General features: G+C 33.2%; 1 long non-coding RNA gene across 4 annotated transcripts; it reads right to left on the bottom strand.

Moving 5' to 3' along the window:
- Nucleotides 1-5,059: 5,059 nt before the first annotated feature.
- Nucleotides 5,060-21,430, bottom strand: LOC143232898 (uncharacterized). Of its 4 annotated transcripts, none has more exons than XR_013017858.1 (5): nt 21,284-21,430; nt 18,071-18,205; nt 7,241-7,353; nt 6,355-6,475; nt 5,060-5,729 (listed from the first exon to the last, which is right to left on the bottom strand). It is a non-coding gene; the product is annotated as an uncharacterized LOC143232898 (long non-coding RNA). The 4 variants fall into 4 exon arrangements; XR_013017857.1 differs by having other exon boundaries at nt 7,241-7,346; XR_013017860.1 differs by having other exon boundaries at nt 18,071-18,148; nt 21,284-21,416.
- Between the last annotated feature and the right edge of the window lie 3,245 nt (nt 21,431-24,675).

Here is a 24,675-nt window from a genome sequence, read left to right as displayed (position 1 = left end):
ATGTTATAAGTAATTAGTTAACCAAGAAATTCAAAAGCTAAAGATCCACATGCGATTCTGTGAATAGATTAAAAAAGTAAAATGCGCTTAAATATCCTTTGTTTTCAATGGACTTCCACAGTAATTCTATTTAGGGTTCATTCACAAGTGTGAATTGTAACAGTATAATATACTCTGAACCTCCGAGTTAACTTTTCATAACTTAACTGGAATACTGTATTGTTTTTTAAACCCATATATCAGAGTGAATAAAAGGAGGAAAAAGAAAGAGATTAACACATTCTCACCTTAACTTACAAACTAACCTGTTGTCAAAATTAGTTTGTATATACAGTTTTAATACTTCACGGTAATAAATGTCCGGTAGATGTCTGTCTGGTTTATGTTTTTAAAACGTTAGACAAATAGTTAATATGTGTTAGTTTAGTTTATTATGCAGATAGCTCTCACTTCTTATGCTAATATCTTAAGTATATTTCCTTACAAGTACATATTTTGGCATTCAGCTGCCACCCACACTGATGCAACGAAACTAAAGAGAAAAGGTTGGAAAAAATTGGTTTTGGTTTTGTTTTTTTGAATTTTGTTTCTGGCCCGGCAAGGCCTAGCGCGTTAAGGCGTGCGCTTCGCAATCTGAGGATCGCGGGGTCGCGCCGGAGTTCGAACCCGCGACCCTCAGATTACGAGTCGCACGCCTTACGCGCTTGGCCATGCCAGGCCAACACAAAGCAACACCAGGGACTATCTGCACTGTTCTGCCCACCACGGGTATCGAAATCCCGGTACTGGTGTTATAAGCCCGCAGACATACCGCTGTGTCACTGGGAGGGGGCGTTGGTGTGTGCTATAAGAATTCTTTTCGAAAATGCCAAATTCTCACCGCTAGATTAGCAGTAAAACTGAAGCTTATTATGCGAAAAACCGGATATTGATACCCATGGTGGGTAATGGTGTACAGACAACTCAATGTGTTGATGTAATTACGTTTGACAGCAAGCAAACAGACACACGCACAGAATTCAAGTATAAATTGAGGTATAAAATTCACGCAACTAGATCACGTGATTAAATAAACTTCAGACAATATTTGTGATAATAAGCAGTTACCTCTGTCGGTACTAAGAAAAATTCGAATTTGTTTTTTAAAGAAAACCACAACACTGGAATCTCGTTGTGAACAGAGTTTGTTCAACATTAAGTAGTATTATGCTGAAAACTAGTTTTTTACCGAGAAAATTAGGTTAACTCAGGTCGACTTATTTTAGCTTTATTCCGGGGGCTCAAATTCGGACAGGGTTTGAAATAATTCTGGCTGATAAAAAGATATGTACTGTTTCTGGTACATTTGTTATCTTGCTCTTTTGTTGAATTTCATCCAAGGTACTGCGTCCCCCCACTTTCTCTCTCTCTATGTATATATCATTATCCCTTTCATCTACTGTCAAACGTGAAACAAATAAATGCTGCTCAACTTGTCTAGTCACGTGATTGGGTGTGTAAATAGATGTTCGACTTTTACCACCATAGCTTTTCTTGAAAATACTCTCTTCCCCACCCATCATTATAGCGACATCTAGTGTTGCATGTAGGCTTAACGGGTGTTGTTTTAAGTCATTTATTTCCTGCCCTCCTATTGTACACTCCTCACAGTACGTAGTAATATTTAGAGGTACAGGCCAGTACCTCTCAAAGGGTTAACAAAGTGCATTTCTTTTATCCTGATATTCTTACGTTGGACACTTGAAATGTCCAAATAAACATGTTTCAAACAAGACAGATCCATATGGCAGTACGTAGGTACAAATATAGATATGACCTCGTTAGTTAAGCAGATGGAGGACACTACATCATTACTAAGTAATTACAACTCAGTTAAGCGAGATGGAGATCGAATCTTTGATATCAGACCAGAGCTATTCGGCCTAGCATTGCCAAGTGGGTTGAGGCGTGCGACTCGTAATCTAAGGGTCGCGGGTTCGCATCCCCGTCGCACCAAACATGCTCGCCTCTTCAGCCGTGGGGGCGTTATAATTTGCTGTAAATCCCACTATTCGTTGGTAAAAGAGTAGCCCAAGAGTTGGCAGTAAGTGGTGATGACTAGCTGCCTTCCCTCTAGTCTTACACTGCTAAATTAGGGACGGCTAGCACAGATAGCCCTCGAGTTGCTTTGTGCGAAATTCATAACAAACACAACAATTAGGGTCTTTCTGTATAGGGAATTGCAGACACCCATAGCACTGTATCTCCTGTGTCATTCCTCTGAACTCCCCCAACATGAATTCCATTCCCTTTTCTTCTAGTGGAGTAGAGGAGTCCTTTCCACTTCTTGGAGCGGTGGACCAAGGAAGATTCCTCCTGAGTAGTTTTTGTACAATAAACTAAAATTAAATTTGTAGATTATGTCTACCCACTCAACAACAAGAGGGCTAGTATTGTTATTCTTACTGTGATACTGAACAATGATTACACTGTAATATAACAATCACGATCCAAGGCACTTCCCCTGAACATTTTTGCTCAGTTGACTGCACTTGTTGCTCACAAAATTCTTATGAAAGATGTTTCCACAGGATATTTTCTGCTCAGATGGACTGCACTTGACATAATCTGTCTTAACCCAAGACACTTCCTCTGGATGTTTTTATACCAGCACTTGTTACTGGGTGTTACTAGGGTAGACCACTCTTGTTCATCAAATAGTTCTCATGCAAAGCACTTCCACTGAAATATTTTTGCCTGGATGGACTGCACTTGGCATAATACAACATACCTTAAGGTGCTTTCCGTGGATGTCTTTCCCTGTAGACCTCACTTGGCCACAGTATTGTATATCTAAGGTCATTCTCTGGGCAGACTACACTTGTTGATCAAATAGTTCTCATGCATGGTGCTTCCATTGGATGTTTTTTGCCTGGATGGACTGCACTTGGCATTATCTAACATATCCTAGGATGCTTTCTCTAGATGTTTTTCCTGGTGGATTACTCTTGACCATAATATTTTATCTCGAAGACAATTCCCCCTGGGTGTTTTCTGCCTGAGCATACTGCACCTGTTGATCTTGCAAACTCATGTAAAGTTCTTCCAATGGATGTTTTTACCCAGATGTACTTCACTTGCATTATTTGTTGTATCCCAAGACACTTCCCCTGGACGTTTTCTGCCTGGGCAGATTGTACTTGGTCTGTTCATGTACCCTCATGGTCCTTTAGTCCCAGCTTCTCTTGTACCTTTATATGTTTCACTGTCATTATGTTTGGTACTTTGGTTTGCTGCATAAGTGACATAAGTAGGATATGTATGCTAACAATGAGCCAGTTATGACAGTTCTCTTGATCACACTCGTATATATATATGTATTTATATTTGTATGTATCCTCATAACACAGCTGCACATCAAAGGTATTTTCTCTGGCTGTTTAGCCTGGATGGACTGCAATTATTGCTTACAATATCTGATACAGAGCATTTTGACAAGATAAGCTGCACTTGTTGCTTACAGTATCTCATATGGTGTTTCAACTGAATAGATTGCACTTGTCATAAATCAGTGAAACCTGAAGATGTACAATTGGCACTTACAAGAGTTTCTATCACTTCCACACAAGATTTTTCAACTTTGTCATGGTATTCAAATCTTGCTCTCCAACACTTATACTGATTTGGTACTGTCTTTCCCCAATGAAAGTAGGTGCTAGCCCATTCTGTTTTTCCCTCTTTGTGGTACTGTGTTCTTTACTGGGTAAAGAACATACCCATTTGAGAAATAGTTCTATACCACACAGATGTGACTTCTGTTTTTAATCTTGCACACCAGTTCTTTCAGTGTGATTACTTTCTGCTTGATTTTGTGTTTTTGCATGTTCATCTGCCCCTCTAGTTTTTTCAAAGTGGGGTGAGAAGTAAGACCATTTCATAAGTTAACATTTTATAATCCTGACAATGTATATTGATACATATTTGCCTCACTTCAACCACTTCCTTCCTCAATGATTTGCCAGTGTTTCTTGTTTGAATATGACAGTTCTTGAACGTGAGGGTTATGCTAGAATAATAGACTGCATTAGCTGTGCTGGTACAGTAGGATTGTTGGAAGGTAGTTGCATGATCAGTACATGTTTTAAAAGACTGATGAGCTAGGTGATGAGTTTTTTTTGTTTTTTTTTGCAATGTTTAGAGAGCAAATCAAGATTGAAACAGCTTTGAGGTGAGAAGAGGTAAATACCTGTCTGAAATATGGTTTCAGTATAAAAATGTTAACTTTTATTTGGGCAAGTTATACAATTCATAAAAATAATTTTGAAGTTTGAAACTGTTTCATATAGTAGTTGTTTGTTTGCAATAAAATAAGACAAACCATTAAATAAATGTATTCAGGTTTCACAGTTTACTATGTTAGAATTGTGCTTAAAATTCCATAATTAAAATTAAAATTAAAATGTACATTATTTGTACATTTAAAAACTGAATTACTAAGTTTGGGGATTAGGCTCAGTTTCAAACCTTGAATATGGACTAGAACTAACTTTCAGTAACATTCAATTATCTGTAAAATATGTATGCATTAACTTGATGTTATCGTAAATATAATTAAATTAAAAACTGATCAGGATATCACAAGAAATTGGTATAGAATTAATATTAACCTTTGATCAAAGCAAGTCTTTTACATAGATCAGAAATAAAAACATACCTAGTTATGAGCATAGGTAACTAAAAATAGTGTTCAGACTGTATTCCTTTTATGATTAGAATGTAGTTTCATCAGTTGCAAACTCTCTCTGTTTTCTTGGTCCATGTTCAAGGTCTAAATCTGAGCTTAGTAATTCAGTGCAGACATACTGTGTGGGTTAAATATCAATACATCTGCTTTTAATTTTTGTTATTTCTATTTAACTGTCAGAAATGCATTATGTTTGCTTTTGTTTATATCCTTCTGTGATTTTTGTAGAAAGTTAATTAAATATTTTTTTGTATTCAATAAATACAACTATGCATTTACAAAAATTAAAAACACTATTTGATATGTGTCAATCAATGAATTAAACTCGCACTGCTTCATTTTTTCACCATTTATTTTGCAATAATGAATATTTATAACAAGATATTCAATGAAAAATATACATTTCACAACCAAATTCCTAAAGATAGAAAAATTATTGCTCTTTAAAAATCACATTTACTCCTGTTATATCTTGTTTTACTTAAAACATTTTATCAATCTTATACAATTTTTGTTTTTAAGGTAACTTTAGCATTTCAATTCCAGAAACACTATATTATTCACTGCATTGAGCAATAAATTGCTAAAACCAAACTTAATAACTTGCTTTGAACAAAACATTAGGTTCAATAAAATGCTTTTTTTTTTAACTTTTAACAAAAAATGTTCAGCTGTAGGTAGGTAAGTAATAAATAAATGAAGAGCAGACATCTACTAGTGGTACAGATCATATCTGTGGTAGGGCATCAGCACTTTGTAAAACAATCTTGAAATTTTCTTTAAGAAGAATCTGGGAGACACAAGTCACTGTCAATGTTCAGTTACACAAACTACAGTTAAGTTTCAGACATTGTAACTTTATAGGATTTTTACTTATTACACATTGGTTATTCCACATCCAATTCTTCATCAAATAGGTTTTCATTGATTGTAACAGCTTCTCCATCTACTGTAGTAGCAAGATGATCTTCTTAATCAGCTGCCTCAGGGAGCTTCCCCTCCTCTCCTATAAATTTATTGAATAAAATAATCATAATGAACACCATGTTTGTACAAATTACCACTAACAACGATACCAACAATTACTGATATAATTATCTATATAATATTTAATCAACACAATCTGTCCTGATTTTTCTCAATACATTTTGAAACATTGACAATAACTAACAAAGCAAATATATAATTTTTACATATATCAATACATTTATCATTCTTATTAGTTATAAGCTTCATTCAGGCTTTCTAGTATCTGTAAAAAAATTTACAAACTACCTTTCACAGACAGACCTTTCTTTTAACATTTTCAATGTCATGATTTTTTCTAAAAATGAAATATTTGTGGTTTCATTAAATAAGTCTAAACATCTTTTTTTTAAATTAATAAGCATTAAATACAAATTAATTATTATTACAGCCAATTTATATTATGTTCTAACTTCATATTATTATAACATATACTTTTTAAAATTTTGTCAACAATTCTCTTATTAAAATAGATACTTCATATTAAACCTTAACTATAACTTTCCTACTTCAACAGACACTTGAATTAAATTTAAGGCAACTCCCTACTATAACAGTTACTTTCTCAATGTAATACATACTTGATACTGAGTACATCCCCTTACCATATAGGTTTGCTTTTCTTCTGTTCACTTCATGAAGATTAATTAACAATGTTAATCCTACATTTGTTTGCAGGATAAGGGTCTCAGCTGTTAGATCCAGATATGAATCACAGTTCTGCAACTGCAAAGAAAGTTTACAAAGATTAAATTTTTATATGTTCCAATGCCCTCAAGTTTTATGATAAATATATCTCATACATGTTAGCAGTGACAAAATTTAAAAGTAATATTTATATTAAGTCTATAATTATATTTCTTAACAGAGTTAGCACTAGTGGGAGGGAGTTAAAATAGTTCTCCAACCCCAAAGCTACTATTATCCACAAATTTAGTTTTACCATAATTTCAGATTTAATCCCAGCATATGTCTCACTGTCCCCCCCTTTCCAGTTAAGATGGTTAAAAACATGAAATAAATTAATATATGTATTTTTTAAACTTTTGGCTTGAGTTTAAATGTGTATTTTTATTTCCTCCAAAACTATAAAAGCCTTTTAAAATCAATTTTCAATTTCCCAGCTACAAAAAGACACAAAACTGTTCACTGATGTGTCAACACTAACAACCAAGTTTGCTGGTATTAATCAAAAAAGAGAGAGATTATAATTGTCTTTTTTTGTATAAAGAAAGTTCTTCCAACATCCTTGTGACACCACAGTCTGTAATGTGGAGACAGAAATAAAAACATATAAATGTTTCACTGTACAACTTTTTTTTTTCTCTTTGAAGAAACAAACTATGATATCAAATGATATTGATGAATTGGATAAAACACAAACTGTTCAATTAAGCAACATTCCTTAATAACATTTCCATGAAAATCCTTAAGAAAAAAACAGCATACAAACAAGACCTCATGCTTTGATAATAGATGAAATATCAATACCTCACTATCTTCTCAAGGAAATAAGATCATATGCTGCCTCATCTTCTCCCATGTAGCCTTCTACAGCCAAGTCTGGGTTGAAAGTAAACATCTCTCGTCCACTGAGCTGTTTACTTAACAATGAAAAGAATAAACTTGACAAGTTTAAATATGCTCTATGACAACACTCATTAATAATGCATTTTGTACTATATAATGTTAAAATTCTACATCAAGTTGTCTTGCTATTTTTAAGGTTAGCTTACCTCTTCTTAAACAAAGTACAAGCTATGTTGAAAATAAATATATTATTATTTATATCACAGCAATGATCAGTAATTTCAAGAATGATTTTACAAACTGTTGATCACTTACTTCTTACGTCAATCAAACAATATCAATATTTACAATAGATGATACACAAGAATTACTACTGTATGCAGAGTTAAGTGGATTGTTTAAAAATGATTGTATTATCACTCAAAAAAATTAAAATAAGTTTTTATCATATATATATATATATATCATATATTAAAAATTCAGAATTAGAGCAACAAGAAATCAACAATAATCCTTACAACTCTAATAGTTGGTCATTGAGAAATGTAAAGCATTTTAAACACATCATTCATGACAGAAAAACACCGAGGTTCAAGAAGTCTTGATAGAAGTAAAATGGTAAATCCTATAATCGAAGTGGGTTGGTAAAAGTGTTCAGCAACTGTGAGATCATTTTCAGTGTTAATAGAAGATTTATGATTGTTGAAATGTTCTCTGAAGGTTGTTTATGTTCTACATATTGATGACTGCATTTTTTTACACTGTGTAATAAAAATGGTGTTTTTTGTTTAACACCTGATTTCTTTATATAATGTTTCTTTGTTTGTACATGTCAGAAAATGAGTTAGTGGTTTTTATGAACTTGCAGGTTTGACAAGACTTTATTGCATGGACAACACTCATTTTTGAGTAGGATGTTATTCACTTTTCTGTGAACAAGGACACCTTTTAGGGTTCTGTTTTTTTGGAAGGAGGCAACAAGAACTTCAGGAAATATCTGTTTATGACAATGATTGAGCCGTAGAAGATAAAAATGTTTCTTCAAAATCCATGAAATGTTTGAGTTTAAACTGATAGGTAATAACAAGAGAAATTCTATTTGAAAGTTTAGTATTACTTGGGATTGCTCATCTAAATACTGTTGAACCTTTTGTAATTAACATAGATCCTGGAATCAGTGATCTACATTCATTGGTTTCATCAGAAAAATAACTTTATTCATTAAATAGTTTTATGAAGACCAAATTTCCTAAAACTTACCATTTTTAAAAAATTTTTCATACCTCTTTTTATAAACTGATTAGTATATTTTTATCAGTCAATCTCCAGGTGTCATATTTATTTTACTTAAACATCTAAGCACAATTTTATATATTTTCACATATTTAGCCATTTCTGAACTAAAATATCCAAACAACTTTTCACATACACTCTTGCCAAAGGCTACACTGTACCAGAAATAAAATGTTTACAATAGTTCATAGAAAAATAAATGTTTCCTGGAAGACCAAACATACATATCACTCTTTGTTTATACCACCACACCCATTTTGTCACTGAGGAAGAAAGGTCAACCTTTCAAAAGTGCTTGGGTTACAGGATTTATATTTAAAAAATAATACCATAATAGTTAGTAGTCTTTTACGATAAGATACTTTTTTAGTAAGTCAATTTTGAAGATAATACTTCTTGAATACAGCCAGGTTATTAAACAAAACAGGTATTAAATTCATGATACAACAAAATGTTTTGTTACCGACTAGAATATAGAAAGTTTAATAACTAAAATATCATAAAGCTCACAAATAAGTCTGTTTTTAATATTTATACATTATGAGTGTCAGTATCAGATTTTTAAATACATTAATGTGTTTCATGGTAACAACAAGTTTCATCACATGTTAAGTATACCATCACTGAAATGTGTTGAGAGAACAAACCAATTGCATCACCTTTTACAGTTACAAATTTATATATGATCTGTACATGTCTGACTGTCAAGTTTATTTAAAGGGCTGTTAAAGTTTTTAAATGACAAAAATGTATTTTCTGTATGTTTAATGCTTAAAAACAACATTAAATAGAAATCTTGTATAACTTAGGTACTTTCCATCCAAGTGGTATAGTAAACAAGTTAGAAAATCTTGATTTTCTGTATTTGAACACACTATATTAGTGGGGGGTTTCTTCTTAAAAATGCTTAACAAGTTTGCAATTTTTGTAAATTAGTTCTGTTTAAGCACAAATCAGGATTTAAACATCTACAGTTTGTATTTATTACCACCAGTTGAGAGTACTTGTCAAAGAAGCAAAAATTATACAAAGGACAACATTAAATAATGTTCCTCTTCCCTTTTTGTTACTAAATCCCTAATAATTTCATTAGATAATAATTGTGTACCCTACTTTGTGGAAAATAATAATTGATTCCTTGAACTGATTAATTACACTCAACCCATTAGTACCACACCTTTTACAACCCATACAAGAAAGGCACATGCTTACTTCTTAACTTTTTTTCAACCACAACATTATTCTAACGTAGTATCATTTTTAATTTTTTCTTTCACTCTGGATTGTTTTTTTTCACTAATTTTCAAATTACACTTAATTTCACATGACAGCCTTCATCTTTTTAACAGTTGTCATTTTTAGTTAAACAATTTATTTATCTTCATTATTTGAACAAAATAAACATACTAGAACATTACTTAATAAATATTTGCAACATCACAATATTTTGCAATTTTCTACCATATTCACTAAATAGTAAATTTGTACAATTTGATGACAGTTTTTTTATTTGGCAAACATATTAAAAAATATGTTTACAAACACTGCAACTCAATAAAATCATAATGTGTTTATTAAAAAGTAAAAATAGTAATTATAAACAGAGCATCAATAAAATAACTTTATTATGCTTTAAGCAATCTCAAGTTATGCAACCTCTTTGCTTCATACAATATACATTTCAGTGTATAGATATATTATTAAACCTGAAGATGACAAAACCTTTTCCAAAAACTGTGCATTCATTATCATGTTAAAGTTTTAATAAGATTTGTTATCCATTCAACCCATCTATAAACTGTATAAGCTTACTTGCCTTATGCCAAGTTATCATATAATTTTATACACAAATACATTCAGAATTCACAACAAAGGGAACAGAAAAGAAACTTTACAAAGCTATAAAAAACAACCTATATTTTAACTTTATCAACACGACAGTCGAACTATGTGTTATATCCAAGTATATATATAAACTTTCTCAACAACTGTTCTCATAGTAAGAATAGTTTCCCTTTCTTTCTTTTATGAAGAGGGGGTCTAATTAGACTTCTAGTAGTTTAATAAGTGTACATCACATTCAATGTTTTTTTTATTTATACAACCTATGTGTTACAAGTAATTAGTGATAAAATTAATTAGAGTCTATTATTATTAGTTCGTATAGGCTGCAATGAACAATTTAAAAAATATATAATATTTTTTTCTACTAATGTGATCAATCAGAAAATAAAAACAGTTAGACAAACATTTGAAAACATTAATTGAAATAAATTATTATATTTTGAAAGGAAAACCATGTCTACACCTATATTCACATTTTAGTGTTTGCTTTGCAAACATCAGTTGGTTTTCAAATCTTTATTGTCACTTGCATTTTCACTTATTTTGGACAAAACATTGTCAGGAGCATTATAACTTTCAAACAATGAAAAACAGATTTTAAAGTAGGCATATATTAAAAGAGCTACAGGTGTCATAAATATTAGGGCTACAAATTATGTAAGAAATAATAACCATAAATAGTCATTTCAAAATTTGGGTTGAAATAAAGTTTTATTATCATTTAGAGAAAAAAGGTAAAATTTTTATAACTTCATTACCAAAATGTCTGGTGCAGATAGCCTAGTTACTTTGCACCATACAATGCCAAGCTAACTAACCAACAATGAAAATGTCTAAACCCCTCCATTGTGCATTATAAATTCCAAAAAATAACGCTAACTTTAGGGAAAACAAATCTCCATGAAGTCTAGAATGCATGCACACTGTTAATTTCTGGAAAAAAGCCAAGGCCTGATAATTTACCAGGGAAACATTCAGTTGATGTCCAGATTATTGTATTCATAAGTTAATGGCTGAAGCTGCACCTGACTGTTATAGATTCAAAATAAACTAAATTCAAATAAATAATGATAAAGGTAATTAATAGACCAATTAAATAGATATTGAAACCTAATATTTATTTTCAATACTATTGACTGTTTTCCTAATCAAATTAAGGGGGGGATATGGAGGGAGGAGTTAAGACCCCCACAGATAAAAACATTAAATGATACACGTATTACTTTTCAAAAAAGAATAGCTAGAAGGGATAGGGTTTCAACTCCCTTGATCTCTACCTTAAATTAATGCCTATTCAACTATAATATTAAACAATATTATTATTAATCTCTGAAAAATGTGCATAAAGTTTACCCCCTATGGATCCCTTCACCTCACCTGCATTTTCTCATACAAAACTGAAAAATACAGTTATTAACTACTAAAAATATGAATGACTGGACCACTTGGGCTCCTGCTCTAGATGTGCTCATACTTATACAACTTTAAATAATAGTGATACAATTGTAAAGTAAAAACATCACACAGTGTGAGAAAAAATCAAAATACAATAAATTTACACCTAATTATTTAAATAGCCAGTGAGTCAATGGTTCAAAATTGGTGCAGTGGTAGATAGCTTCTGTAGCTTTGCAATAACAATGACAGGAATAGTAAATTTAATGGCAATGGAAGTCATAAAGCATCCCCACACCTGCCTCTCATGTAAGTTTGTACCTAACAAATATTTTGATCATCTGGATATTTGGAATAACTGGAAACATTAATTTCAATTAGTTTATTATTTTCATGTACACGATTGAGGGCAGTTTGTAGTTGCCACTCAATATATCTCATGTTCGACGACTGACATGAGATGTGAAAGTTGTCAAATTACAGCCCATTCGCAATAGTGAGAGGGAGTTGTTCAGTGATGGCATTTATCTTTATACTGAAAAGTGTGACACTCAAAACACAGCCCTGAGGGAATCCAAGTTCCTGTACAAAAGAAAGGGTAAGTGTCGAACCCACACGAACTTGGAATCTCCTGTCCATTAAAAAATTTTTAATAAACATGGGTAAATGGCCACGTAACCCATATGTATGGAGGTCTCGCAAAACGCCATACCTCCATGTTGTGTCGTAAGCCTTCTCAACGTCAAAGAATATTGATACAAGATGTTGGTGTTTGAGAAAGGCTTCTCTGATTAATGTTTCAAGTCAAATTAGGTGGTTTGTGGTGGAGTGCTGTCGTCGGAACCTACACTGGGTGGGCGAGAGGAGGTTGTTTGATTCGAGGAAACAAACAAGACGAGTATTACCCGTCCTTTCCAAGGTCTTACAGAGACAGCTAGTCAAAGCAATTGGACGGTAGTTTAAAGAAACCTTGGGATCTTTCCCTGGCTTAGAGAAAAGTAAAATAATACCCTGGTGCCAGGCATCAGGAAAAACATTCTCCTGCCAGATCCGGTTAAAGACAATTAGAAGGACATCAAGAGAAGCAGGAGATATATGGTGCAGCATGTCATGGTGTATATCATCAAATCCAACAGATGTACTGCCAGACTGATGAAGGGCCATTTTCAGTTCCACCAATGTAAAGGGATAATAATAGTCAGAGACAGTCAGTTCGAAAGGAAACAGGTGAATGCTCTGCCCTAGTCCTGATGGCCAAGAAGGTGGAGGAAGAAGCAGAAGTGCTAGATACCTGGCAAAAGCTTTCACCTAGAGTATCAGCGATGCTCCGGACATCAGCCACGTCCTGACCATCAGAGAGTAAGATCGAGAGGGGAACAGAATTGTAGTGCACACTGACCTTTCGAATCCTGTCCCATATGACCTTGGAGCTGGTGGTAGAAGATATGCTAGTTGTGAACTTAATCCAAGATTCCTTCTGGCTTTGACATCTTACTCACCTAGCATGTGCACAGGCCCGTTGGAAAGAGACGAGATTCGAAAGTGTGGGATATCTACGAAAAGTATCCAAGGCCCGTTTTTGAGCCTCCAGTGCTTAGTAGCATGCAGGATTCCATCACAGACGAGGATATTGTGGAAAACGTGTCAAGATTTTAGGAATACACTGAGCAGCTGCTTGTATAATACAGCCAGTTACCTCTGCCACACAGTCGTCTATTGATGGCTGATTCATGATGGCATGATCAAGTTCTGCAAGAGCAGTGAAAGTGGACCAGTCTGCCTGATCCAGCTTCCACCGGGGCACACGGGTAGGGTGGCATTGACCACGGCCAGTCTCTCTCAAAAGTATAGGAAAATGATCACTGCCTAGTGGATAATTGTCAACCCTCCATGAAAAATGGGAGAATAATGAAGGGGAGCAAACTGAGAGATCAATAGCAGTAAAGGACTGACTAGGTGCATGAAAGTAAGTGGAAGAACCAGTATTGAAAAGAGATAGGTTGTGATCAGAGAGCATATGCTCTACAGAGCGACCCCTCCCATCAATAACAGCACTTCCCCTGAGGGTACGATGTCCATTAAAGTCCACCAGGAGTAAAAAGGGAGACGGCAACTGTTCAACGAAAGCATCAAGGTCTGACTGATCATATGTCTCTCCAGGGGACAGTTAGAGAGAACAAACAGTCATGGTATGACCCAAGGAAATACAGATTGCTATGGCCTCCAAGGGTGTGTTGAGTGACAAAGACAGGGTGGGCACATGCTGATCAACCAATAACGCCACCCCTCCATGTACTCGTCCATCACACAGCCTGTCATTTCTGTACAGAGAAAACTGCTGAATGGTGACTGTATCAGCAGGTTTTAGAAATGTTTCTTGTAAGGAAAGACATACAGGATGGAAGGAAGCAATCAGTGTTTTGATATCATCCAGATTAGAACATAAACCTCAACAGTTCCATTGTATCAAGGTGGCCATTTTTAATGACGGGTTGGCGAAGTGGCTGGAGAACCCTTCTGTGTACGACCACGTCTTTTTTCCTTACTGTCCTTAGTCGAAGGAGGTTTATCAACCTCCATGGATCCTGACCTGGGGCGACTGGGCAGGTCTTTGTTATTGGAACGGGATTCCAGTGACTGAGGACGCAAACGAATGATTGTTTTGCCTCTTGGGGTGGGAGAAAAAATGTATCAGAAGAAATGCCTGTATTTGAAACTGAAAGAAGTGGATCTTGAGGTTTGTTGGAATGTATGGGAGAAACAGAGATGGGTGTGGAAGTCGATTCATCAACCTTTTTAACCATGGAGGTCAAAAGGCTTTTCATTTGTTTTGAAAACAATTCTCTTGGAGGCACAGAGAGATCTGTCTACACTCCCACTGTAGTTGTGGAATGAAGTGCTACAGCATATGTCGGAGATGGAGTGGCGGGCAGCAATTTCTGAGCCTCAGGATTACTAATGTTATGAGTCGTTTTCAAACGCTGACCTCTTTTTCCTTCAACCATTTTGGGCAAGAACGAAAGTAGGAAGGGTGAGTACCATTGCAGTTGATGCAATTTGGGTCCATGTTACATTCATAGGCATTGTGGTCCTTGCCACCACAACGAGCACATGTCAGGGAACCACGACATGATGTCTTTGAGTGGCCAAACCTCTAACATTGGAAACATCGAAGAGGGTTTGGTATGTATGGCTGAACCCTTCAAATGAGATAACCTGCCTTGATGGTGGCAGGTGCACGTGGTGAAGTGAATGTTAAAACGAGGGTATTTGTTGGCAGTGTAACTCCATCTTTGCGAGTGGAGATGCGCCTCACTGCAGAAACTCCTTGAGTGGAGAGACCAGCGAGAATCTCTGACTCGAGAACGTTCTTCATATCCTTTTTAACAATAACTCCTCGGGAAGAATTCAAAGTAGCATGAGGTGTAACCTCAATAGGTATATCCCCAATTGCCTTTGAATTCAAGAGGAGTTCACTGTGTTGGGATGTGGATGTTTCAACCAATATGTCACCAGATCGAAGCTTCTTCACTGACTTTGGAGAGCCAGCAAGTCCCTCTAGTCTCTTCTGAATAAAAAAAGGGAACATTTGCCCTAAAGGTTTCTCCAAAAGAGAATGTAATATAAGAAAATGAGGTACGTGTGTTACTGATGTTGAAGATTGCTGTTCAGAGTCATCAAGACGTGGTCAATTACCCATTGACTGTTTTTTCACAATTTTATTTAAATTTTTTGGAGGATCCATAGGAAAAAGGAAACATTTCGGTACCTACTGACCCCACCCACCATGGAGCTCTACAAGGGGACGCACTACAAAGTCATGCAAGAACAATGCAGCAACGCCAGGGTTTCGTGAGCACTATACCCAAATACCAGCATTAGGCACAATGTCCACAGCACCTGTTGAGAACTTTCAACACTGGCACTTGGTTAACTCTAACCCAAGCGAACCAGCCAATTGACCCAAGGGGGGCCAACCAAAGGCCGCCCGTCTACAGGAATTCAAGGCCAAAGTGGTGTGTTAGGGTTGGACCCCTCAACCACCAGGATCTTCTCCTCCCCTTCACGGGTCGCCAAGCATGGCAAGCACGTGGGTGGATGTTTAGATCCCAGAGAAGGTAACCAGACAGAACAGAACCTTCCTTGGGAGGTTCCCTCATCATGCACAGGAATCCACACCGAGGGGATGATTTACATTAAGCAGACTTTTATCACTTGTTTTTATTCACCCTAAAAATATCAGTGACCTGACTATTGAAAAACACACACAAATTATGAAAACTAATTTAATATTAAAGATAGCGATGTACAGTATAAGAATTCATGCTTTCAGTTGATCTGTACACAATACTTGCACCACACACTTGTTACATAAGTTTTAATTTTTTAAAGTTATAAAAACAGATAAAATGTACCAACTTACATTTTTAAAATGTATAAAAATAACATTCAATAAAGTTACAGTAATATAATAGCTTATGCTTTTTGTTTTGAATGAGTTTTAGCTACATAAATAATTTCATTGTTCTTATGAAGACAATTATTGTTGGTTAGTCACAATTATCTATTTGATTATGTCTCTCTAAGTGTTATATCTGCAGAACTCATGTGCAATAAAACTATTTCTTTCCAACCACTCCTAAAGAAAATATTTAACTCTCACTGATAAAGAATAAATATATAGAATTAGAAATTGTACATTAGTACAATTTTAGTGCCAGACCTTAAAAAAAAAAAAAAAAAAAAGCTGAAAAATAAATATTTAGAACCTTAAATGGGTGAAATTGTAAACCTGATGTTCCACACTTTAGAAATTCTTTTATAAATGTGACTAATGCTAAAAAGTTCCTTACTTATGTCAGGATTTCAATGTCAGGGATATGTATCTCTAAAAGTAGAAAGCAAAGAGGTTCCATCTTTAAACACATTTAAGACTACATATCAAGAGCAATATTAATATGGTAGAATACATCATGATGTATTTCAGTTTCTACATAATACATAAAGTATAAAAACCATAATAATTCTGGAAAGTATTTTAACTTTTTATTGAATAACTCAGTTTGAAAGATTCAACTTATGTTATTTGCTATTTCTAAGAAATAAAATCTTAAAAACCTTCATGACCTACTTAGATAGCCAGATCATTGACGTATCCAAAGATAATCTGTATTAATAACACTTCTGTAATAATTCTTAAAAGTCTTCAGTTAACTATAAAATCCTATGTTTTTTAGTAGTATTAAACCTCACATTGACATATTCTCATGCTCACATTACACTACTTCAAAACAAGCAAAAGCAGTAATGGAAAAAAAATAGAAAAAATCAAAATTTTTGTATTTATATGTTTACAAAAACATGCCATATCTAGATGTAGGGGGAGGTTAAGTGATTAACAATATATCACGCATTTCGTGATGACGAGAAACAAACTTGAAGTAAAAATGTATTTCAGGACAACTGTTGCAACTCCTTTGTTCATCTGAAGATGACCTAAGAAGGTCAAAATATTGTTCTCAGTTTTATTTTGGTATAACCAGTTGTCCTGAGATACATATCACGTACTTGTTATGTTACTGGAAAGTCATACAACAATGAGAATATACAAATTTCAGAATTTCTTGCTCACACTCTATTGAATTACATAGGAATAACTTATAAGAAAGCTAGTCTAATCTGGCATTTGTATTAGGTAAAATTAAAATAATAAACTTTTTTACTCCATACACAAATTATACTGCACAACAATTTTTTTGAAATGTTTTGCTTCCTGAAAAGGTTTTGCTGATTGTGACTGGTATCTGGTGGGTATGCACAAATATAGTTTTTGTTTTGCTTCATCACGTAGAAACTTTGAGAAATAGACAGTTAACTGTTTACTGGCAATAACTTATTTAATTGTGTTAAGTTCAACATAATTAAAAGTGTTTTGCTCCTGATTTTTGTTTGCATTCAATGTCCGGTGCATCACGTTGCAGTGTCCAACAGTAGTCAGCAAGCATTGACAAATTCCAGTTGCCCTGATATTGTTTTCCCATTAGAGCAAAACTGAAGATTTCAATGAAACTGTAAGTAATAGGCAAATGTTGACGTGATTTTCATGATCAGCAGCCAAAAATCTATAAGGAAGACCCAACAGTGTTCAAGAAGCAAAAACTTTGTTGTGCAGTGTTATCTAACATTAACTTCATTCTCCACAAGCAAAGAATGGTGACAGAAAAAACCTATTTCATAATATAAAGAGTAGTATTTTACCTTTCTGTGTTGTTACAGATTTGAATATCAAGTTCAGGTCCTCAATTTCCTTCTTTTTCTTCCTACTTGTTGATCCACCTGAGGTGATGTGAGTAGAGTGTGATTACTCTTCTACTACCAACAATTTGTTTGAACCTTTGTATCAATAAATTCAATAAACATGGCATACTATTTCATTGATTAAGTGAACAAATTATGCATTACAAAGATAATTAGTTTTAAAATATTCAAAACATATTATCTAATATATGTTCATTAAAAATAAAGAAAATGTGACAGCTGTTAAGATGAAAACTACACTTTATGAATTTGACTTTAATGCGGTACTTATAAGATTACTATATGGAAGTACGATTTTACAAAGCCTTTCATACTGTTTATCTTTCTACTTTCCTGCAGACAATGTTGATGATAATTATGAAATTATAAAGTATTAAAGACATGGTAAAAGGCCATCATAAAATTTTGCAGTTTCAAACACTGGTAAAAGTTAAGGTGGCCTTGGATACTTTATTAGACTAATATTTTGAATGCTAATGCACTGTCTTCTCATGAAGTTTGTAAGAACTGACCACACCTTTTCAGCATGATATTAAAGCAGTAAAATGAGATAAATAACACTCAGAATTTGCCTTTACCAGACCCAACTTAAATACATCTGATCTATTTAGGATGTGTGTGTGTGTGTGTGCATCACCACTGAATGTACCCCAAATCAGTCATTTTCTGACCTCAACAAAGTATCTGGTTACTTCAAAAACAGATTTGATACACTAGCCAAAGAATACTATAAAAAACAGAAACAAGAAACAGTCTCATCTTTGCCTTACACACCATCTCATGTGCACCAGACAAAACAATCTCACCAAACAAGAAGCATCACAATGTAATTGAAAAAACAATTGGTCAACATGACAATAATCCATCATTACTACACAACCTGTGTGAGGAAATTAGTCACTCACACAATCAGCAGAACTTCACAAGTTGCATGGAAATTTCCAAAGCAGACATAAAGAAGACAGTTTTCTGTGCAAGAGGTGAACTGCCTCTAAAAAGATTAATTTTTGATTACTGAATATTGAAGATAGTAATAATTGGCCACACAAGTTGATTATTTTCGTAAAATTAATTGATTACTTTGATAAAACTAACTGATGTAATCAATTCTCATAGGTATACAATGGTATTTCATTCTGATTAAGAAATTTTGAAATTTAACCATGATTCTTGCAACAATAAGTTATTTTTTGATCTGGCCTAAAGCTGAGCAATGTAAATCTAAATCAGATAGCCAAAGTGAGAGAAAACTAGTGCCACCATCAATACAGATACCCATTTATTTTAGTTTCTGTTCAAAGACATTAAAATTACAATTGGTTGATATAAATAAATCAACTTTTTTAGACTGTTTACAAATTTTTAACACTGCTTCCACAAGCCAGACACCCAGGATTTGTGTTGAATGGCTGCCCTTAATAAATAACATCCTTCTGAAATGAGCTAAAACTCACTTTTAGAGTTTTTAGGTTGAACAAAAATCTCCCACAAAGTTTTATGAAAAAAATATGCAGATTTAGTAATGCTATTGCAAGTTTTTGACTTCCATAGTACACAGTAGTAAACTTGGAAGATGTGTATGTTGTGTTATTGACAATTAGCTTTCATTTTTGCCTTTTGTTTTCAGAGTAGATACAAAGGCCATGACCTTCACATCAGTGGGATAATTCTCACCAAGCTATTTCAAAAGTTTGTTCTTCAATCTATCTTTCATTTCTTTAAACATCATTGAGTAGCATATCAGTGCAAGTATAACTTTCTCTGGCAAAATTTGTTACATATTATTGGCATATAAGAATAGTTTTGTATCGTTAGATTTAATTGTATTTCCAGTCATGTTCATAAGATCATCTGGATCTCCTGGAAGTAACATAGTACAAAGAATCCTTAATCCTGCCATGCACAATGCAAGCAATCAACTGCTCTTTTAAAGAGCACAAAAACTTGATGCTTTTCATAGAGCTTCTTGATTTGGAAAGTTTGATGTTGTTGTAGATTCAATACCAAATTGAATCGGCATTGCTCCTGTACCATGTTGAAATACCACAACAATGTCTTGCTTTTACACTTCAATTCTTGGATTATCTGCATCATTCATTCAGTGTCACAAACTCCATGGGATCCTCAGAAGTACTACTAGGCATTTCATCTTTATCACTCTCCAGTGGAACAGATGAATCAGTCCTTCCTTTTCTCTTTCTTCATACTTTTAATTTACCTTGCAGCTCTTTCACACCTGCTTTTTGTACCATTTTGACCTCCAAGTCTGAACAATTGCATCTACATTGTCACTTTGAACTTACAAGCCACTTTCTTCTTTTCCTGTATTAATGTTACTTTATCAATAGAGGATCAGCACACTTATTCACTGAATGTTGTAGGATATTGATATCTGTTTTGTGGCCAACTGTAGATCCAGTTTTCACAAACGGTGTAACAGTTGCCTATTTTTTGGCCAATGAGGTTTTGGTAAAGGCATCAGCCAATAAACAAAATATCCAGATTGACAGCAAAGTACAATTATCTACCCATGTTGTTTCTGGTCTTGTATCCAAATTTGTTTTAATGAAAAACTATTTAATATTATAAAAAATAGTTTTTCATAGTTTAAAACTTTCACATAAAGAGTCACTAAAGCAATTAAGTTAAAAGGAGAAGTACTTGTCTTATTATGTACTCTTCATGATTTACTAGCTGCTTCACATGGACAAGTGACAGTAAGAATAAAACCATAATAATTTGTAGCACTCACTCAACAACTGGAAAAGCCTTTTTTTTTGATTCCGATAGAGCCACAATTCAAAGTGATAGAATATGCATTTATTTCACCATTGCTTTCAATGTTTAAAAATCGTCTACACTTTATGTTGTCCCTACTTATGAGTTATATACTAATAATTTCATTTTAAAATGTTGTCCAAGTCTATTTACATTGAACATAACATTCGTAATAATATTGCAGATACTTCTTATAATTAGCATGAACAATTATTAGGTAGCTAACTAACTTATTTTTGTATCAACACTCACAGACTGGAATTAGGCTTAGCCACTACGGTAAATTCAAGGTACAAATATTGCACTGGTTACAATTTACATAATTCAGAATTTCAATGCCTATGTATACAACAATAAAATTTAAAATTGTTTTACTTTGATATATTTCATTCTTCTGATCAACTTTCTTTCCTGGTTCGTTTGGTTTTTTTCTTCGAAGACATCATTTCACTAAAATAAAACTATAAAAATTGTCAGTTTCCTGCGTAGTAAGCTATCTATATGTGTTATCAAGCGACCTCTGCAGTTTCGAACAAAGAATGCAACCGAATCTGCAAGAAAGTTCTCGTCATATTAAGAAAATAAAAAAAGCATGCGTATGTTTATATTCTTATCATTGTTAGTAGAACAGAATATTTTGTAATATTAGTAGTATTATTAGGTTAAAAGGTGAGAAATAGGACTTGACTGATATCATAATAGCTGTCTCCAGATCCTAAGATAAGTAATTAATATGATTTTAATCTGTAATTTTTTATATTTTGCATTAGTTCCAGAACGAGCGCTCATACCCACGAAATGTGTAAAGCTAAAATTCTAAGTCGGATGCTAATCAAACTAAAAGCTGGTAGTAGAGGTAGTTGTAAGTTAATTATTGCAAATACAAATTATAAATTAAAGTTCTTCAAACTGTGTATGAGACTGGGATAAATGGCTCATTTATTATTTGAGTTCACAATATTTTGTGACAATAACTTGTAAGTTACTCAAAATTTCGAATAGAAAGACTTGCATTCTCAAAGCAGTATATTTTAATTTTAGATTATAACATAGTTTAGTAATAAACTTTTCAAATACTTGTTGGACATCAGTTTGTTTGTTTAGAATTAAGCACAAAGCTGCACAATGGGCTATCTGTGCTCTGTCCACCATGGGCATCGAAACACAGATTTTAGTGGTGTGAGTCTGCAGACATACCGCTGTGCCATTATTGACTTTTCTAACATCTAAATTGTATTTTATTAGGTGTCAGTTAAGTCCTCAAATGTTACCTTAAGAGTATTAATAATAGACGTAATACATTTAGCAGATTAAGTAAAAAATATTAATTCTTAAAGCTTTTGTCTTTGATTGATAATGTAGTACCAAAGAAACTGCTGTTGTGGCATATAATACAACTCATTAATGATATTCATTTGAAGCATTCTTGGAAGTTTCAAACACACACACATATACATTCTTGTGGGATCACTGGCCATTAATAGGAAGCCAGAGGGTCTGATATTAATGAAGATGAAAACATTTTGTAAATTGTTCAGTTACTTATTTTGCTTATGCTTGTGATTTTTTTGGATAAAATACAAATAATTTTCACAATAAAATGTTATTACTTAAATTTCAAATATTTGCACATTTTATAGAAATTTAATATAAAAACATTTTCACCATTTCAGTGTTAATTTGATAAAAAATACGTATATACTGAATATACTTTATATATGTATATATAAAGTCATAAACTATTGCAGTTTGTAAAATAATTTTAAAAAATATTTTAAGTATAATATTTTTATCATTTGAGTTATCTATGATTATACAAGATAACATCTACACTCTCACATAATTTTCAAAGGTATTTTTTTAAAACATTTAATTATTTTCCTATTGTAAATAATATGATATGATGATGGATTTTAATTAATCTTTGTATGCATTGGAGCCTTTTTAACAATAAAATATTGTTTTCACTGCATAATACTCCTGTCTTACAGGTAAATATCAGTTATTCTCTTTGAAATGAAACATCTGTTTTCAATTGCCTAACTTTAAACTTCATACAACTTTTGAACCACTTACTTAATCAAATGAGATTCTGGTTCTTATTCCATAGTATCAACTTTTATTTGTATCTTGATAAAATTATTGCAAATATTAACAACAAAGAAACCATATATAAATATGTTTGGAATCCCATTGGAAAATAATGGTGTAAAGGTTTAACATTATTTAAGTATGATTATTTACACACATTGAAAAACCTTCAATAGTCTAATGTATTTGACTGAGGTGGAAAAAGCTAAAATAATTAGGAATCTTTTTTTTTAGAGAATATATAATTTGAAAACAAGAAGGCTATTTTAACCTGGATATAAGATTTTGATGTGGGCTACCATTGCATTTAATAGCTTATAAGACTCACTGGCATACAACAACTACAGTAGTGGTTGGAATACTATTGATGTAATTAGTTTGTTATAACAACAGTTTTTATAATATGAAGTTTGTGAATGCTAACTTAGAAAAGGCATTCACTCCATAACAGCTGTTATACAAGTGTTCATCGTCTGTTCCCTAGTAGGACAGAGGTAAGTCTTTGAATTTATAATGCTAAAATCAGGGTTTTGATTCCCCTTGGTGGACACAGCATATAGCCCATTGTTGCTTTGCTATAACAAAACAAACACATTCTGTCTAATATGTCTAGAATATTATTTACCATCCACTCACAATATTGTCTGACTGAAATTATATATGAATGAAATCATTAAATCATTAATGCATGTAATAAACCTTTGAAGTCCAAAGTACATGTAGTTTTTATTTTAATTAATGCATTCAGATGGAGGTTTTAAGTTTCCAGCTTGTTATATTATATTCTTAAAGTTTATTTGCAATTTTTCTCTATTTTGTTTCACACAACTATTTAAAAGTTATCATATATTATCAGAATATCTCTCCTTTATGATTGAACCTTTTTATATTTATTACACATGTGAAATAATAACATTTGGTCAATCTACAATCTCTTAAAGCTGAAAAAAAATTATATCTAAGACAGCTCATATTCTTATGTTTTCATTATCAACTTTGAGGGCTATTTTTAGGAATCACAGAAAAAAATTTGCTAATGTGTTCATGGGCTATGCAGCAGTGGTAGTGGATTTATCAAGTGGAATCTGATGTATGCTCTCCATAGAGAGCCATTGTGTGGGTTTTCTGTACATTAAAACACAGCTGGCTACAGTACAATGTTTTATCTCATTAGACAGGACTTAGTGTACAAACAGTACTGGTATGTATTTTTTTTTTCTGGTCATAATCAGCTATGTTTTTTGAGTAGTTGTGATACATGCTTTATTAAATAGTGGGGTTTAACTACATTGCTTTAGTGATTATGTTGTGAATTTCATTTCCTAAAGAAAGGTAATTATAGCCTTTAGGTGTTAATTATCATCCCTATCTGGTAAAACATAACAGAAGTGATCATGTTGTATATTTTATTTTTTAGTGAGGTATGAGTTAAGTGCGTTATGTAATCATGGTATTTAATTTTTGTCCTGTTCAGATGTAAATCCAGTGTTTTGGTATCATGAAAATTCTAGTCAAAAATAATAATATCTAGATATTTTCAAACATTTGTTAACTTTTCATAAGTCTATACAATCGCTATCTTCAGCAATTTTTACTCGTGAAAAATTTAAAGGAACTCAGCATTAACAGTTTTTATGCCCCTGTAAACGTGTTTCTTGTGCATAACATCAGGGTCA

This window comes from Tachypleus tridentatus, chromosome 11 (assembly GCF_004210375.1).
Source record: "Tachypleus tridentatus isolate NWPU-2018 chromosome 11, ASM421037v1, whole genome shotgun sequence".
Classification (NCBI taxonomy): domain Eukaryota; kingdom Metazoa; phylum Arthropoda; class Merostomata; order Xiphosura; family Limulidae; genus Tachypleus; species Tachypleus tridentatus.
Note: the sequence above shows the minus strand (reverse complement) of the source record. Positions and strands in the feature narration are given on the sequence as shown.